The sequence below is a fragment of the Panulirus ornatus genome, chromosome 25 (genome assembly GCF_036320965.1).
Source record: "Panulirus ornatus isolate Po-2019 chromosome 25, ASM3632096v1, whole genome shotgun sequence".
Classification (NCBI taxonomy): Eukaryota; Metazoa; Arthropoda; class Malacostraca; order Decapoda; family Palinuridae; genus Panulirus; species Panulirus ornatus.
The window spans coordinates 8164298-8181339 of record NC_092248.1 but is presented as its reverse complement, the minus strand read 5'-3'; the positions used below and the strand labels follow the sequence as shown (position 1 = coordinate 8181339).

General features: G+C 48.1%; 1 protein-coding gene across 2 annotated transcripts in view; it reads left to right on the top strand.

Moving 5' to 3' along the window:
• Positions 1 to 17042, top strand: part of Mrtf (Myocardin-related transcription factor) — a 174486-nt gene that overhangs the window by 36526 nt on the left and 120918 nt on the right. For both annotated transcript variants that reach the window (XM_071677448.1, XM_071677450.1), the window contains exon 2: positions 3797 to 3833. The gene's annotated coding sequence lies outside the window, so the exon portion shown is untranslated. The remainder of the gene's footprint in view (positions 1 to 3796; positions 3834 to 17042) is intronic.

The window sequence follows — 17042 nt, the reverse complement described above, 5'->3', positions numbered from 1 at the left end:
AGTCTGTGTATTTGTGTGTGTCGTAAACAGGTCAGCATATATATATATATATATATATATATATATATATATATATATATATATATATATATATATATATATATATATATCAGAAATAATCTGTATGTCTTTTCCTAGAAGTGGGAGTTGCAGCTTCACAGGATATACTCCTCACACCTGTACAATATTTGTATCCAAGTTTTCCTAGAATTGAGATCGAGGGCGCTGTAAGATGGTTCGCTAAGTAGAATTTCGGTGATTTGTAGAACATATTGATTAATATCTTACTGTATCGTGTGTGTCGCTATTTTTTTTTTTTTTTTCTCGTGAACTGTGCTAAGATGTGGCGAGGGAATCAGTGTTTTTGATGTAATATTCAAGTGAAGGCAGCTGGTCAGGCTCCATATTTTTAAGTCAGAATTGACGCAGTTTTGACGAATTGATTATTTAGCTTTCTATCAGTCTCTTTGCCACTTCACGTATCTGTCAGATGGGAACGGCAGCGAGCAACAACCAGTGCTCGAAGCTTGTCTTTCACGGGCCCTAAGCCATGACACCTCCTTCATAGGGCTGGTCACCACCTACCCCTGCAGTAGAACCGATCATTCCAAGTGGGGAAACATGGTCTCAGGGACACATGAAGGAAGTTGAGGCCACATCGTAGCCAAGTATTGTACCCTCACGCTAAAGGTTCGTACCGTTGTGCTCCGGGCTTCGTACCGTCGTGCTGAAGTGGTTGTACCTTCATGTACCTTGGATGCTGTAGGGTCGTTAATCTTTGTCTTATAGGACCGTCTTGTCGTGCACCTTGATGCTGTAGGTTCGTATGGTCGTCTCACAAGGAGTTGCTCTGATCTCCAGACGATGCTGGGCGAGTGGTTCATCCTTACGACCCACAACTTTGTTTCGTAAAGCAGCGGTTCCAAGAACCATTAGGAAACCCGCCCCCCCTAAACCTCCTGCTGGGAGTCTGGGAAAAGCAGCCCCTGAACGGAACGGACGAGGGAGCGTGCCATAATCTCCAGACCTTGAGATCGAGTTGAAGAATCACAGCACCGAACGTCTTCTTGCCACTCGGGGAATCGATCACCCGAAATAACGCATTTGCGTGCAGGGTTCGAGTCGCGGGTTTGAAGTGGCCCGCGTCAGTAGCTGTGATGTATGTCACTGTACTTTAGAGTTCATTCTACGTCATCGTTAAGGTTAAGATGTACTTTTCATTTGTTTATGAACTGTTGAGTAGACAGCCCCATTGCCTTTGTTCGATGGAAGTGTTTGTTTTGCGTTTATGGATGTGGTCTTGTTATGGTTGTGTTTGTGTGTGATTATTGTTTTTTTTATTACTGTGTAGGTGATACGAGGAGAGGCTTGTACACTTGTGTTGCCCCGTCTTTTAACCTTGTTCATATGGACCATGTCTTTACTCATATGTGTACACATGCACATCCTGGCCTAAACCAGTTTCACATTCATCGACCAACCCCAAGGGGAGGATGAATGCTTGGGTTGACTGTGGGCCGAGTGCCGTGCCCAGGATTCGAACTCAGGCTTGCCCGTGCCTTGATCATGGTCAGCGACGCTAATTACTGTATATGTGTGTGTGTGTGTGTGTGTGTGTCTTTATTTTTTGTATGGGCTTCATATTTCTGCAAGTCGCCTTTTGAACTCGGGTAAAATATGCGTGTGTAAATGAAAATGAAACTTGATTTACAGTTTTAGTGAACGCACGAGTTTAGTGAACAATGAATTTAAAACAATATGTGCTGAGAAGAAAGGGGTTTCGTGTGGTAGATCTATTATAGTCCATGGTTGTAAACACGTAGAGAGTAAGAGAGAGAGAGAAAGAGAACTGTTGCTGTGTACAGTTAGCTTAAAAAAAGAACCACTTGATATTTACGGCATGTGGGAGTGTTGGAGGGAACATGCAACATACACTAACGAGAGCCAAGCTTGAAGTAATTGTTGGGTCGAGGTGAAAACACGGAAGTGCAATAAGGTCCTCACCCTGGTTGGGTCTTACATGAGAATTGTCCTCTAGTGGTGCAACGGTTATTTATAGACGCAGGCGCTGTATTGGGTACAGTCTGATGTTGCTGTACCGTCAGTCAGGAAGCAAGGCTCCTCCATCCCTCCTCCCTCCTTTCCTCCCTGACCTCCATTGTACTCTGTCTGGCCAGCCCACACACACACACACACACACACACACACACACACACACACACAATCTCTCTCTCTCTCTCTCTCTCTCTCTCTCTCTCTCTCTCTCTCTCTCTCTCTCTCTCTCTCTCTCTCTCTCGGGACGTATTCCCCCCCCCCCCCACACACACACCCTTGGGTGTGTCCTCGCCATGTGAAGGATTGTCTCGTCTCTGTCTCTTCTGGTCGATTTAGCTTTCTGTCTCGTGTCTCTATGTCTCATTATTGCACCTAACTTTCTGTCTCGTGACTCTTTCTCTTTCTTTATTATATCTAACTTTCTGTCTCGTGTCTCTATGTCTCATTATTGTATCTAACTTTCTGTCTCGTGACTCTTTCTCTTTCTTTATTATATCTACTTGCTTTTGGCTTTTGTATTGCTGTTCCTTGTCATTTTCTTTTTCTTCTTTCCTTGTCATGCACTTTACCTTTTCTTGCTGCTTCTGTTTTTGTCTTCCTTTTCCAAATGACTTGCTCTCTGTTCCCTTTCTCCTGGCTTTTACTCTTTCGTTTCCTTTATCTCTTCTTTATTTCTTTACCCATTCCTGTCCTCAGTCTTCTTAATGTCCCCCTCTTCTGTATTTATCACCTTTTCCTTTCTTGTTTCTTTCAGTGTTTACTATTTTGTTTTCTGCAGTGTAGAATCATTTCTGTGGGTGACTGGGTTGTGGTAGTGTTCTGGGTCAGGTCTTCACCATCATGTAGCGTAATTGGTTGTTAAGGACAACCAGAGGACACCTGAGTCAGGTATCCTGGTGTTATGGTACAGTCACACCAACACACAGCATCACACACACACACACGCACACACACACACACACACACACACACACACACACACACACACACACACACACAGAGCAACACCTTGCAGTAGGCCATATAGCGTTAACCGCTTCAGACGGCAGCAAAACCCGCAAGAAAACCGAGGATTATCGACCTTGTGGTCCTAGGGTGTAGCTCACAGAGCCAGGTGAGGAGAGAGTGAAGCAGGGTACGTGTGTATGTGGGCGTGGGTGTGGGCGTCCACCTGGCTCTCCGTACTACCGGGGCTGAGGCCAGACGGGCGGATCAGCTGATGCCTGCAAACAGCTGAGCCACTGTTTATATTTAGCATCAACGGCTGAGGTAATGGTGGGCTGGTGAGCTAGGTTGTACTTATTGGATGGACTGAATGCTTCTGGTTTCTCGAATAAGTGGGTTATGGTGGAGTGTATGGGTGTTGGTGGAATATATGGAATATGTGGGTTATGGTGGAGTATGTGGAATTTATGGGTTTTTGGTAATGTGTAATGATTTTTTTTTTTTTTTTTTTAGGGGTGTTGGTAGAGTATGTATTTTCGGTTGGAGTGTATATATATGTATTTTGGTGGAAATAGGTGATGGCGGTGTAAGTGGTTGCAAAGTCCGATGGAATTGCTTGAGTTAATATGGGAAGACGTGCAATATTTTGTTGATGTTTGGCACATTGAGAGAGAGAGAGAGAGAGAGAGAGAGAGAGAGAGAGATGTTACTTACAGGGTCGTATATAGGGTAAGTGTAGGCGCAAGTGTCATTTCTTCGCCGTGTTGTATTCTCATTATTGTTGTTCTTGTTGCAGGGGTGGCAGCGCGGCCAGGTGGACGGAGCTGTATGAGGTGAGTACCGTATCTGACACAGGTGCGGAGGGAGGCTGACTGACACCTCGGGAGACTGACTGGCACTTGTGGGAGACTGACTGGCACCTGTGGGAGACCGACTGGCACCTGTGGGAGGACTGACGGACTGACTGACTGACACCTAGGGAGACTGATGGACGGCTTGTGGGGGAACTGACCTGCATCTGGGGAGACTGACTGACACCTTGCGTGGCTGACTGACGCCGAGGGAGAATGACTGACAGGAGGAGGAGGGACCCGGAGAGTCAGCTTTGCTTCCCCCAATCCACTCTGTCACCATCATGAGTCACGTGTGTGTGTGTGTGTGTGTGTGTGTGTGTGTATGTGTGTGTGCGTGTGTGTATAGCAGCACGTCTGTCTTTGTACCCCGTGTTTACCATGTGTTCCTCACAGAAACTTGTTTTGATGTCTCCTTTTTACAATGTGTGTATGTAGGTCAACTCGTGGTGGAGCCATAAATCAAACCATTAATGCGCCGATGTATACAACCATTTATGCACCATTTATGTATACGTCTTTTATGCACCAGTAATTACCATGTATGCTGCGATATATTACTGTGTATGCACCATTATATTCTATGTATGTACCATTGTATACTGTTTATGCACGTTATACACACCAATCATGCACCATTATGTGTACCATGATAAATACCATTATATTCCATGTATATACTATGTCTATGTATCTATGTATCTATCTATATATATATATATATATATATATATATATATATATATATATATATATATATAATATATTTTTTTTTTGTATCACAAGTTTCCGCCCTTAGTGTCACGAAGCGACGTTTCACCTTAACATGTGTGTTGGCCTGGGGTCCGCTTCACTTGTCCAGCCTCAGTTTGAGGTGCTCGTTTCATCTGGTCTCTTTCACTCCGAAAGAATGTCATGTTTCCCCCCCCCCCCCCCTCATTTTGCAGGGCAGATTTTGCCCTCTGTACACCTGTGCATAATGTCGGGTTTAGTATATATATATATATATATATATATATATGTGTGTGTGTGTGTGTGTGTGTGTGTGTGTGTGTCAGCCCATTTCCTAACTGCAGCGCTTTTGGCACACGTCCCCTGGGATGAAGCCTGCGCTTCATTCCTGGTGAAAATTCCTGTCCAGCGAACTTAAACGCCGACCATTTTAAAGCCGAAGCAAGGTTGTTTCTACGTATCGTCGGCCATTTGTTCGTACGTCTTATGTACGCATCGTATAACACTCTTTTGACTTGCGGAGGCATTGAGAAGATGGTTGGTGTTTGGTGGTGGTCTGCGTCGATTCGTTTGTAGCTTCTGTTATAACCAAGTTGTAGCTTGAGATATAACCAAGTTCTTGCATCAGTTGTAACCAAGTTGTAACTTCAGTATAACCAAGTTCTTGCTTCAGGTACAACCAAGTTGTAGCTTCAGTAACAATCAACTTGTAACTTGTTATAACCAGGTCTTGATGTGGTGGTATGGTATGGTCAAATAATCCTGCTCATGTGATTCCATCCTAATTTCTTACACTTGGTTGCTGTCGTGGATTCGTACGTATGCGTGGTCGTATTCGTTGTTTACTACGTTAGTAGGACGATCCCATGTCTGTAGGATGTCGACCTTGCCCCTGGTTACTGTGTCAGTGGGAGGACGTGACCCCCCTAGTCGGTACGTCAGTGGGAGGACGTGGTCCCCCTAGTCGGTACGTCAGTGGGAGGACGTGACCCCTGGACATTACGTCATCAGGAGGATGTGACCCCCTTGTTGGTACGTCTTCTGGAGGACGTGACCCCTGGACATTACGTCATCAGAAGGATATGACCCCCTTGTTGGTACGTCTTCAGGAGGACGTGACCCCTGGTTGTCCTGGCTGCCCTGAGCAAGGTGACTCAGCCCCTCAAGCGCGGCCGAGCACCTCGTCTGGGGTGGAGGAGGAGGAGGAGGTGGAGGAGGAGGGGGCACCACGACCGTGCATTTCCCCCGAGCTGATGGGCGTGGGCCAGCCTGGAGTGTGGGGCCACGCCCGTGTGCTGCCCGGCCTCCACACACCCCCCACGCCCTCACTCACTCACCCGCCGGTGGCCACACGTCTTGGGTGTAGGTCTTCCTCCCCTCTGCTCCTCGAGTGGTGGCCCCATGGGCCGGAGGTCTTCAGGGAAGGAAATATGAGGCCTTCAGGAAAGAGTGGGAAGGTCACGTGTCCTCACTTATGGTTCTCGAGTGGGAGGTCACAGGGGGGAAAGGTCCCTCCCAAGTCTAGGGTCCAGAATGGGAAAGCATGAGTCTTCTGTGAATTACCCGAGACAGAATAATGTGATGAATGGTAGATGATAAGAGAGTAGATAGGGGTATAACGATAGTCGACACCAAGAGTGAAGAAGGTAGATTATGAGAGTAGAGTCCCTGGCGGAGGCCAGGGGTGGACGACGGTATCCGGGTAGTGATGGGGATCGTCTAGGGCGTTGCTGGTGTGAGGCGCGGACTGCCCGCCGCTGCAGCTACCCCTCCCGGCTCCTGGTCCACCTGTGCCCGCGTGTCTCCCGCCTGACCTCCACTAGGGGCGTGGCCACCCCTCCTGCAGGGGACGAGAGTAGGAGCGAGGATATAGACATGACGCAACCAGCAGAGGCCAGGACTGGTCCATCCCCCCCCTCGGGAAGTTTCGGGTCGTCTTGGATTCACCTCCTGCCCCTGGACTCACCAGTGGCGCGTCTTTTGCTCTTCCTTACCTCTGGTTACCGATGGTAATTCGTCCTGTGTTTGTTAAGGCTTTGCGACTGTACAGGCAGGATGCGTTGATATGGGTCCTGCTTTACTGCTTTATTTACGTTGGTGACTCAGAGACGCTTCTTACATGCCTTGTTGTTGGATGTAGTCGTAACGCAACAGGTTTGCGAGTTTTTACTCTCGTATCGTATTACAGAAACTCCCACTAATTACCAGCTTGAATGTGTTTTCTGATGGATGCCCTTTTATTTATTGATGACTTCCACGATTGTTGTGTTAGTATTTACAGCGTCAGAAGAGGTTTGCCGAAATTGTAAACCTCTGTGCATTGGTAACGCTCGTCACTGTCATGAGGGTGTCAGAAATAATGTTATATTGTGTACTTTTTTATTTCTGTCATCTCGTGTTCTGTTCGCCTGGTCTGTCTGAGCAGCCGGGGCGAGAGTGGTCAGTCCTCTGGCAGTGAGGGGATGGAGGAAGCAGGGCAGTTTGGGACTCATGCTTTGTAGGTGTCGTGGTCTGGGACGACAATTCCTGTCCTCTGTCACAGGGAATCCTATCTGCTATTTGGTTGTGATAGGAGTTTGAGGATGTGTGATGAAATTGTCGTAAAGATGAGGTAATGGATAGAAGTAGTAAGGAATCTATCTGTTTTGAATTCGCTCTTATCTAAATGAGGTTACTCAAGTTGAGATCTTGAAGCGGTTGTTGGGAAATAGCGTTACAGAGCTGGAGAGCTAAGGTCACTCCCTGCTGTAAGTATGCATGTGTCGCATAGGATATAAAGCCGATGATGACGCTAGAGTTAGTCAGTCAGGCAGCCGGCCACATCATCCCTTGCATCATCGGGAGTGTAACTGGTGTGCAGGAGGAGGCGATGTGTTACGCAAGGGACGTGAGTCTGTTGCTGGTGGGGAGGGAGGAGGAGGAGAGGAGGAGGTGGGCAGTGATGGAGATGCTTGTTACATATACGTGTTTCTTCTGTACTTGATGATCATCGAGTCGTGTGTCTCCCGTGTTGAGTGAGGCTCGGGATCAGGCCAGGTCACCGAGATGTACTCCACCTTCAGGAGGTACTGGTGGTAACTCCCTTGACGACAGCACTCGCCCCAGCACCACCAGGAGGGACCTCCCTTCGTATAAAGACAGGCAGGCAGACAAAGAGTCGCATGAAGTAGAGAAAAAAACCTGCAGAGACAAACTGTGTTCTGGCAAATATGAGAAAAAAAAACTTCAAGTATATGGATAGGGAGAAATTAGATTAGCCGTTCATATCCTACATAAGGCCAGAGATAGAATATGCTTCTCAAGCCTCATTGACCTTTTAACTGGAAGTTGAATCTCGTATAACTAGCTGACCAGAGTGTTTGCTGGGGCGGGTCACCGTGAGGTCAGCGGGCTGTTTACGTGAGCTGAGGAGGAGTTAAGAACTGGAGTTTCATGAAGTTTGTTGCATCGTATCTGAAATGTATTTGAGTTGATACATTTTACCCACAACAGGTTCTTCATAGGATTTGATTAATAGTGGTGGGAGGCAGAAGGTGGCTTATAATGGTCGAGTGTAGGATGAAGCAATAAGGGGGAGATGGGTGTTGGAGGGAGGCCCAGATGGAGGGTGTGGGTTGGAGCGATTGCAACAGTTGCTGGTGGGGTAGGGACGCACCAACATGTAATCGAACGTGACGGCCCGAGAAACGAGGAAGTAAATAGTTCATGCCAAGCACAGGAGTGTGTGTGTGTGTGTGTGTGTATGTGAGAGAGAGTGGGGTGGGGGAGTAATTTTCTTAATCTGGGTCGCAGGGGGAAATTGATGAGGTCAGGAGAAGAATGAGTGAAAGTCGTGAGTGCAGCCGAAGCGATACGGGATTGAGGAGTCCAATTGCAGCTGTAGTACTGTAAAATAGGGTCCCCATCCCCCATCCCCTGACTTATGGAGAGAGGGACCCCGTCTGTATTGAGACGAATGTATGATTGTAACCTTCACATCTTACTGTAGAACCGAACTTAGGCTGATATATATTTTTTTCCTACGTGTCATTTAAGTAATTCATTTTGCATTATGTTATTCTACAAGTGTTATAGATTGATAACTGTAGCTAACTCTCATGTGGGAGATGTATATTCATGGGTACGTCGTCTGTAGGTTCCTCTCATTACGTATTTTGAAGTGCCTTATGTGTTATCGAGTGACATCTGTAACTCTCATGAGGCTATTGAGTATATCTGTAAAGCTAGTAGCAAGTGGGATTACTACAATGCTGGCTACCCCGCTGTATTGTGGGTGACGTCCATTTTCTCTTGAGAATCAAGCTCTGAAATCTGATATCTGCTTGAAGGAAGAGAGTGAGAAAGAAAATGGGACGTGATGAAAGTGAGAAGGAAATTGGAACATGGGCATGAGAAAGAAAATGGTTCACCTTGGGAGAGATAGAAAATGTTACAAGTAAAGTGAGAAAGAAAATGGACCGTGATGATGGAAAAAATAGATATAGAGTCATGATGGATGGCATGTCTAAAGTAATTCTTTGATTTTGATTTAGAACATTTCCACTTTTAAGAGGGAAAGGAAAGGCACTTCTAGTGCTGTAATGTCACGCGTTCCTTATGTCAGTATTGCTGTGAAAATATGGCTTTTCCCCAGCGAAGAATATATATTTTCCACGGGGCCGTATGTGCTCTTAGAGTCATCGTTATTCAACTCCTGAAGAAGGTGTTGAAGATTTTACGGCTGATGGATGTAGAGTAGCAGCTTGACGTTGACGGCCTTTTATAATGACCCTGGCATTTGAAGGGCCCTAATCTCAACCACCCAACCATAACTTGTACTCTAGCCCTCTGGTCGTAGTGGCACTAGGGAGGGAGCTCTCGTCTCAGAGATCGTGTGTGTGTGTGTGTGTGTGTGTGTGTGTGTGTGTGTGTGTAGAAGTGGTGACTAATGTGCTCAAGTGAGTGTATCTCAAATGTTTGGAGTGTGAACGTGTATGTAGGGGGAGTGGAGAGAGAGAGAGAGAGAGAGAGAGAGATGCAGGTGACGTTGCAGAGGATAGTGCCAAAGTAGGGCGGAGGACCAGGTTACTTTACGTTACCTTTGCGTCACGTCACGTCACGTCACTTCAGGCATCTTTGCCCTTACGGCATTTCTTTGTGGGGCATATAAATTTCTCTCTCTCTTCCCTCCCTCCCCTTCCTTCCATTCCAAGATATTCTGCGATCTCAGCACGTTGAGCAACGCGTTGAGCCAGTTCAGCGGCTTTCCGAGTAAGCTGAGTGGCGTGTTGGGCAAGTAACACCAGAATGATATGAGAAAACTGTGTCATTTTTATTTCGCTGACCTTCGAGGGTGGAGAGGTTGAGACGAGGCTCCTCTGAGGTCCGCCCGGTGGACTTGGCCTGCTTCCTGAGCGCTGCGTGGGAAGATAAAGGTGTCACATATAAAGGCAACACTGGGTTAGAGTAGGTCCTGCTCATGATGATGATGATGTTCCTTGTGTGTCGGTAAAAAGAAAAACAAAAAAAAATTTGCAGACGCTCACCATCATGTCACTTCTGACCCCCCCCCCCTCCTCCCGAGATATATTATTCTTGGCCCTCGTATACTCTCTCTCTCTCTCTCTCTCTCTCTCTCTCTCTCTCTCTCTCTCTCTCTCTCTCTCTCTCTCTCTCTCTCTCGTGCGAGCTTGAAATCTTTGATAGATGGTCTCGGCTGAATCCGAAAGAATGAGAATGGAACGGGAGATGGGATAAGAAAAAAAGAAAAAGAATAGGCCAGAATTTATTTCTCCTGTTGACGCAGATCTGACCCTTCCAGGTCGTCTTAGTTTAGGGTCTGTCAGGTCGTCGTGTGCGTACGTGGTGTAAACACACGACCAGAGAACTCGAGGTCGTGTTCAGGGAGTTTGCGTAATCCGGTTGGAATATCTTTTTTCGTCACCGCTGCGAGTCCGTTACCGTTTTCTTCCAAGAATATATATATATATATATATATATATATATATATATATATATATATATATATATATATATATATATGTACGTTACCGTTTTCTTCCAAGAATATATATATGTACGTTACCGTTTTCTTCCAAGAATATATATATGTGTCGCTCACGTTTGCATTTCCTGATGCCCCCTGGCACGTGACGACTACTAAACTCCTCCCTTCAGCAAGACGGCGTGCACCCATGAGCAGGGCCATGCAGCCCTTGGCCATCACACTCTGGCCATTGACATAATCATATAGCCACTCAAAAAGGCCATGCCATCATACCCTGGGTTCGAAGCATCGAGTTGTCGTTAATATAGATAGCTAATTTGGTGCGCGCACATCCCGCCTACAGTTCTCTCCTTCCTTTTGAAAATGATTTTGCTGTCCATAAAGCTCCTAGGAATTGTATGGTGTGTCACCTTCGCGAAACTCCCCTTTTGTCTTTAAGTAAACAGTCATCCCCCTCTGGCGTTCGTTCTCTAAACTAACATTTCGTTAAGTGTTGATATTTGTATTTCAAAAAGCAATACGTTGAAAAGCTGTCTGTGTCTGGAAATGGAGTCAAGCATTGATTGCCTCCTCTGTAGAACAGGAGCTTTAAGAGAATAGCAGACACCTCTGCAGAAACGAGGATATCAGACACCTCTTCTGAACCGCTGCCCTTTCAAACTTGACTTAGCCTTTTCATCTGTGTGTGTGTGTGTGTGTGTGTGTGTGTGTGTGTGTGTGTGTGTGTGTGACCGTAGGCCGAGGCAGCGTCTAGGAATATGTCTTGAGAAGTAGTGATATTGGTGTTGGCAGAGGGGGCCGTGTTTACTGTGTGCGGGCCAAATGATGTGCCACGGCCCGCCCAATGTGCCTCCTGAAATGACACTTGGCCCAGATGACACTACTGAGGTGACACTGGGCCGAGGTGACACGTAACTGAGGTGGCATTGTGGCAGAGGCGACACCTTACCTGGATGACACTCTGTTGAAGTGGCACTTGGCTGGGATGAAATTTGTAAAGACTTGAAAGTTGGAAGTTGCAGCAAGTGGAGGCGAACCTTAGCTGAGCTGGCCCGTGAGCTGATCGGATGGTGCATGACAAGCGTATGTGGTGCACGACTCCGTACCGTAGTGGCCAGAATGGAACGTCTTTGAATGTGGTTGTCGTCCGTATTGATGATTGGTTGCCGTGCGTGTGTTTGTGTGTTTTTCCCCTCCCACGCCCTCCTCACCGTCAGAGGTTATTGAAACCTTTTTAAGTGGTTTTTCAAGTGTGGTTGAGTGATTGAGTTCTAGTTTTTTTTCCTGGTGTCATCTTTGACGATATTACTTTCGACTGCATGTTGCTCAAGTGGCCAGTCCACAATACACCTGACACGGACAGAACTGGTGTGTACATACACAAGTGACTTACACCGTGACCTCATCCTAAAGTCGATGACACAAAGAGGGAACTGCCTAGCTTAGGGCTTTGGCTTTTCTTGTGTGTTATGGACATGGAGGAGAAGGTCGGAGGTGACTGGCCTGGCCTGCTGGTGGGGGAGGTCATCACCTGCTGGCAAGCCTTCCACCCCACCTAACCTCCTCCCAACTTCGCCCCTCGCCGTAGAGGGAGGGGGAAGAAAGAAACAACAGTTCAACGAATGAAGAATGGTTATAAAGTGTACTTATTGAGGATGGTGCTGGTGCCTTCCCCTCCTGTACAGCAGCCTCCCCCCCCCCCTTCCTCCCCTTCTCTCTCTCTCTCTCTCTCTCTCTCTCTCTCTCTCTCTCTCTCTCTCTCTCTCTCTCTCTCTCTCTCTCTCTCTCTCTCTCCCCCTCCACTTACCACCCCTCTGCCGCATTCCTCCCACGCACCTACCGCACTCCTCTCTCCCGGGGTATGGAACATCCCGTCACAGCCAACGTCACCTTCCCCGCGCGTCACATCCCCGACTTCCTGCATTGAGAACACACCCTTCCTACCCCCACCATCCTCCCACCACCGCCAGTCAGCATTGCTCTCGCTACTCCGCCACTGTCAACAGCTCTCTCTCTCTCCCCCCCAACATCCATCCAGCGCGGTAAACAACCCGCATTCCCTGTTTCCCTTGCCAGCCTGCCAGGCTCAACCCCCCCCCCCCCCCCCCCCCCCCCTGTTTCCTGTGAAGGTCAGCTCATCACGCGCATTGGCCGTGGGTCAGGTCACGGTACAGCCTCCACTCCTGCAACTCGTTAATGAGCATCGCAGTTGTTTGGAGAAAACGGTGTTAAGTAATCCGTACCCGAAAAAAAAAAAAATTTGAATCGTTGCCTGCAGCCATTAGAAATACCGTGGACCATAATGTGGAGTAATTGGGGAAGGCAGTGGTCAAGTGGTTACGGAAGCCTACGGAACACAGCCTCTAACAGCTTGGTTGGGCAGAAGGCAACACGACCTTTGGGTGCCAGACTGAATCTCTCTGGGGTACGAGACCTGCGAAGCCTTCTCTGAAGTATGAAACAATGTCAGTTTTTTGGACTGATTGTAAGGCCGCCGGGAAACTCGTGCCGATTATATCACATATTCATGTGATAACTGTGTGTTGCGCTCTTGTGATGACTGCACGGTGATGATCATATGGATCTTTTAACATCGACGGCTTCATGCTGTCAAGATAGGTTTTCATCGCTCGTATATAAGACTCTAGATAGAGCTGGGTCGCGCGTTTTGCCAGTAACTTTGGGGGGGGGGGGATAATTTTGGGCGGGGAAGCATGCTGAACATGGCGATTATCTGGGTGTGTCTTGCGCCTGCCAGGGTGGAGGGGGAGAGGATCGGGTGGAGGTGGTTGGTGCTGGGGAACAACCTCCTCCCTCGGGTGAAGGCTGTTGCCTCAGCCCGCCTCATTAGTCATCATGTTTTCCTTCGTCGTCTTTTTCGTGTGCATTTTGTGACCATCATCATCATCATCATCGTCACCATCCTTTTAATCATCTTTATTAATCATCACTAATACTGTCGTCATTATTACCCCTCACTGCGTACGGTAGAAACCTTAGTTGTAGAGTATGTGTAGTCTAGGTAGACATGGATAAATCATTTCAGTGAAGGGTACATATATCTAAGGGTTGGCGGGGGCCAGTACAGAGCGTACAGTGGGTACAATACATCGATATAAGTGGGCCCCGAGTGGGTCCCAGGGACCCACAAGTTCCCCCTCTCCCGTCAGAGGGCGATGGATGTGTTGGGTACATCACATACACGATACATAGTGACAGGATGATAAAGGATCCTGGCAACACAGGTCACTACATTTGTGCAGTACAGAGGAGTGGAATAATTCATACACATGCCAAATATCTTATTAACATTAGTCCCCTCATGTACACAAACACATAACACATACACGGAGGTGTGTATTTAAATCGGGACACAGTGTAGCGTACAGCCGTTAACGCTGGTAGTAAGAAATGAAGGATGTGGTGGGTCATTCATCAACACGCCGTCAACATGGCCGTGTTCTCGTGCCTTGAGGAGCTGGTGGGGAGGTTGGGTTCACCAGGGCCAAGCCGAGACCAACCTGCGGACGTTGTAAACAAACAAGACCGGTCATTTACAAGATTTACACACCTGATAGTAAACGAGGAGGGCAGGTGACGCATATGTTCTCTTGTTGGCCTTAGATTTGATGCGTGATACTGCACCACTAGCTTTCCCTGCATGGCTCGCTCCACAGGAGCTGTCTCTTCTCTTCCCGCCACAGGAGCCACTTCTCTCGCGTGCGTGTGGGGAAACACCCCCCTTCTCTTCTCTTCCCCTCGCAAGTTTTGTCGTTGGTCTGACTGATCTTGATCGTGTGTGCCTCCCTGGTGTGTGTTTGCTATTCGGGTGTTGCGGAGAGAGAGAGAGAGAGAGAGAGAGAGAGAGAGAGAGAGAGAGAGAGAGAGAGAGAGAGAGAGAGAGAGAGAGCACTTGTGTTGTCCCGTCTTTTATAACCTTGAATATATGTACCATGTCTTTGTACGTGTTTATAAACACGCACACACACACACACCCACCCCAGCCTAATCCAGTTACCAATTTATCGGCCAGACCCCGAGAGGATGATGAACACCTGGGCTGGGTGTGGGCCGACTGCTGCGCCCAGGATTAGGTGTTTGTGTACGTGTGTTTGTTGTTATGTTCTGGTTATATGCTCTTTTGTTCTTTCCAGTTTTCGTGGTGTGTGTGTGTGTGTGTGTGTGTGTGTGTGTGTGTGTGTGTGTGTGTGAAATTTTACAGTCGAGGCAAATTGCTCAATGTTAGTATGTATTGAAGGTTACCCAGGAGAGTTCCTGGCCACACTCACTCATCCCACAGTGTGAAGGGGTTATTATTACAGTGGCTCACCTGCCCATTCGCTATCTCTCTTCCTTATCTGTGTCATTTTTATCACAGATAAGGCAAAGAGATAAGGCCTTTGGAGAGAGATGGTTTGGGCGAATGTGTTTTATCATTGGTCCTGTGCTTGCTTTTCCACTCCCACCACTTACCCGTATTGTTTCTGAAGTCTTCTGCTTTCACAGACAGCTACGAAAAGACCCATTGGTCTGTTGGTGTTCGTGGTCTTCTCAAGCACAGTTTATCATGCTCTCTTGTAGAGACATTTACACCGGAGTTAGTTAGGGTTGATGCAGGTAGAGGTAATGTGGTCACAGTTGGTTATATCATTAGGGTTAGCTGGGATGTACAGCACCCTAGAGTGGGACGTCCCCAAAAGCGTGTGTGTGTGTGTGTGTGTGTGTGTGTGTGTGTGTGTGTGTGTCAGTGAGGCAGTTGGTTACAGAGTCCGTAAAAGCTGAGTACTGCGATAAGTGGGGGGGATGGTAGAGAGGCGCTCTCCATTTATGCGATGGTGCAGTGTTTACATTCGTCTGCCCTCGGAGTCAGCTGTGACTTCTCCGACCTCCTCCTCTTCCTCCTCCTCCTCCACGTCTCCATCATCGCACCCACACCTCCCCCCCCCCTTTTCCCCCCACATGCGGCAATTTCTGTCGCTTTAAATCTGTCACACTCGAATTGTGTGACTAACGACCCACAGGTTCGCAGCGAACCGCGCCCTTTTTCCAAGCACTCATCTGTCGTCAGGATCCCGATACTTTGATGTTCTGAGCAGTCTGAACCCGCCCGACACGCTCGTGTCACACCCCTTACACCATTCCCTCCGTATGTTACACTGCTCCTTAAGTCTCACACCCACCCAGCGTACGTAACGTGCATTATATTCCCTCTTGAAAGTGTCTGCTGCTTTTACCTGCTGGTACTGATCATGTATTCCATTCTACTACGTCTTGCAAACCACCTGCACATCTTGTGTCTTTAGGTTGAGATTCGTTGGGGGGGGGGGGGGGGCACAAAAGACAAGCCCAGTGTGGCAGTTCAACCAAAAGTCTCATTCCTGGTGCACTTGGCCAAGGCACTTGCCCCGCTCTCTCTCACTCTTGATTGACCCCCTGGCCTTTGGATGTAATAATCCGCAGGTTGTTTCGCTATTCTTTCAGTATATGGGTTTTTTTTTTATGCGAGGTATTGATAATGGCGAGTGTTTGCCTCCTGGTAGCCCTGAGCAGGGCGTCCGAGGTACCTATATAGGCACTGGATGGGGTCGTCCTGCGTCATGGGGTTGATGAGCTACTGGGCTATCGTCAGAGAGGGGGAGGAATGTAGGGTGAGAATGGTGTCCTTAGCAGACTGTGGTAGCGTCCCTCTTGTTGGTTAGTGAGGTGAACCAGTGCTGTTCGTAATGTGTCACCCAGGCAGGCACCGAGTCTAGTGAAACCCATCCAGGCACTGAGCCTCGTGTCACCAAGGCTGGCACCAAGTCTCGTGTCACCAAGGCTGGCACCAGGTCTCGTGTCACCAAGGCAGGCACCAAGTCTCGTGTCACCAAGGCAGGCACCAAGTCTCGTGTCACCAAGGCAGGCACCAAGTCTCGTGTCACCAAGGCAGGCACCAAGTCTCGTGTCACCAAGGCTTGCACCAAGTCTCGTGTCACCAAGGCTGGCACCAAGTCTCGTGTCACCAAGGCTGACACCGTTCTAGTGTCACCCAGGAGGCGGACAGGCGCTAGGCAGGGACGTGTCCAGTCTCGCTGATAACAGTGATCAAATCTTTGTACCTCGTGATTGTCATTTCCTCTGGCGGGGGCGGCTTTTGCATGGCTGATTGCCGAGTCATTTATCTTTCGAACATCATTTTCCCTTGGTTTTTTTTCCCTGGGCTTTCGCTTGGGTTTACCTAACGGTTTATCTGGACGGTTTTATTGATGGTGTGGGCGAGGGGGCAGTATCGGCTTCGTCAGAGTGGCTGGGTTGGGCAAGAGCAGCGACCCATCATCATGAGCGATAGGTGTCGTCAGTGAGTGTCTTGAGATAAAGCTGTTATCAGTGAGTCATTTGCCACCCGTGAGCGAATACCCAAAGCACCCGGCGATCGAACCTGGGCGTGCGGGATGCCTGGGTTCCACAACCACTCATCCACCACTGTAATGTGT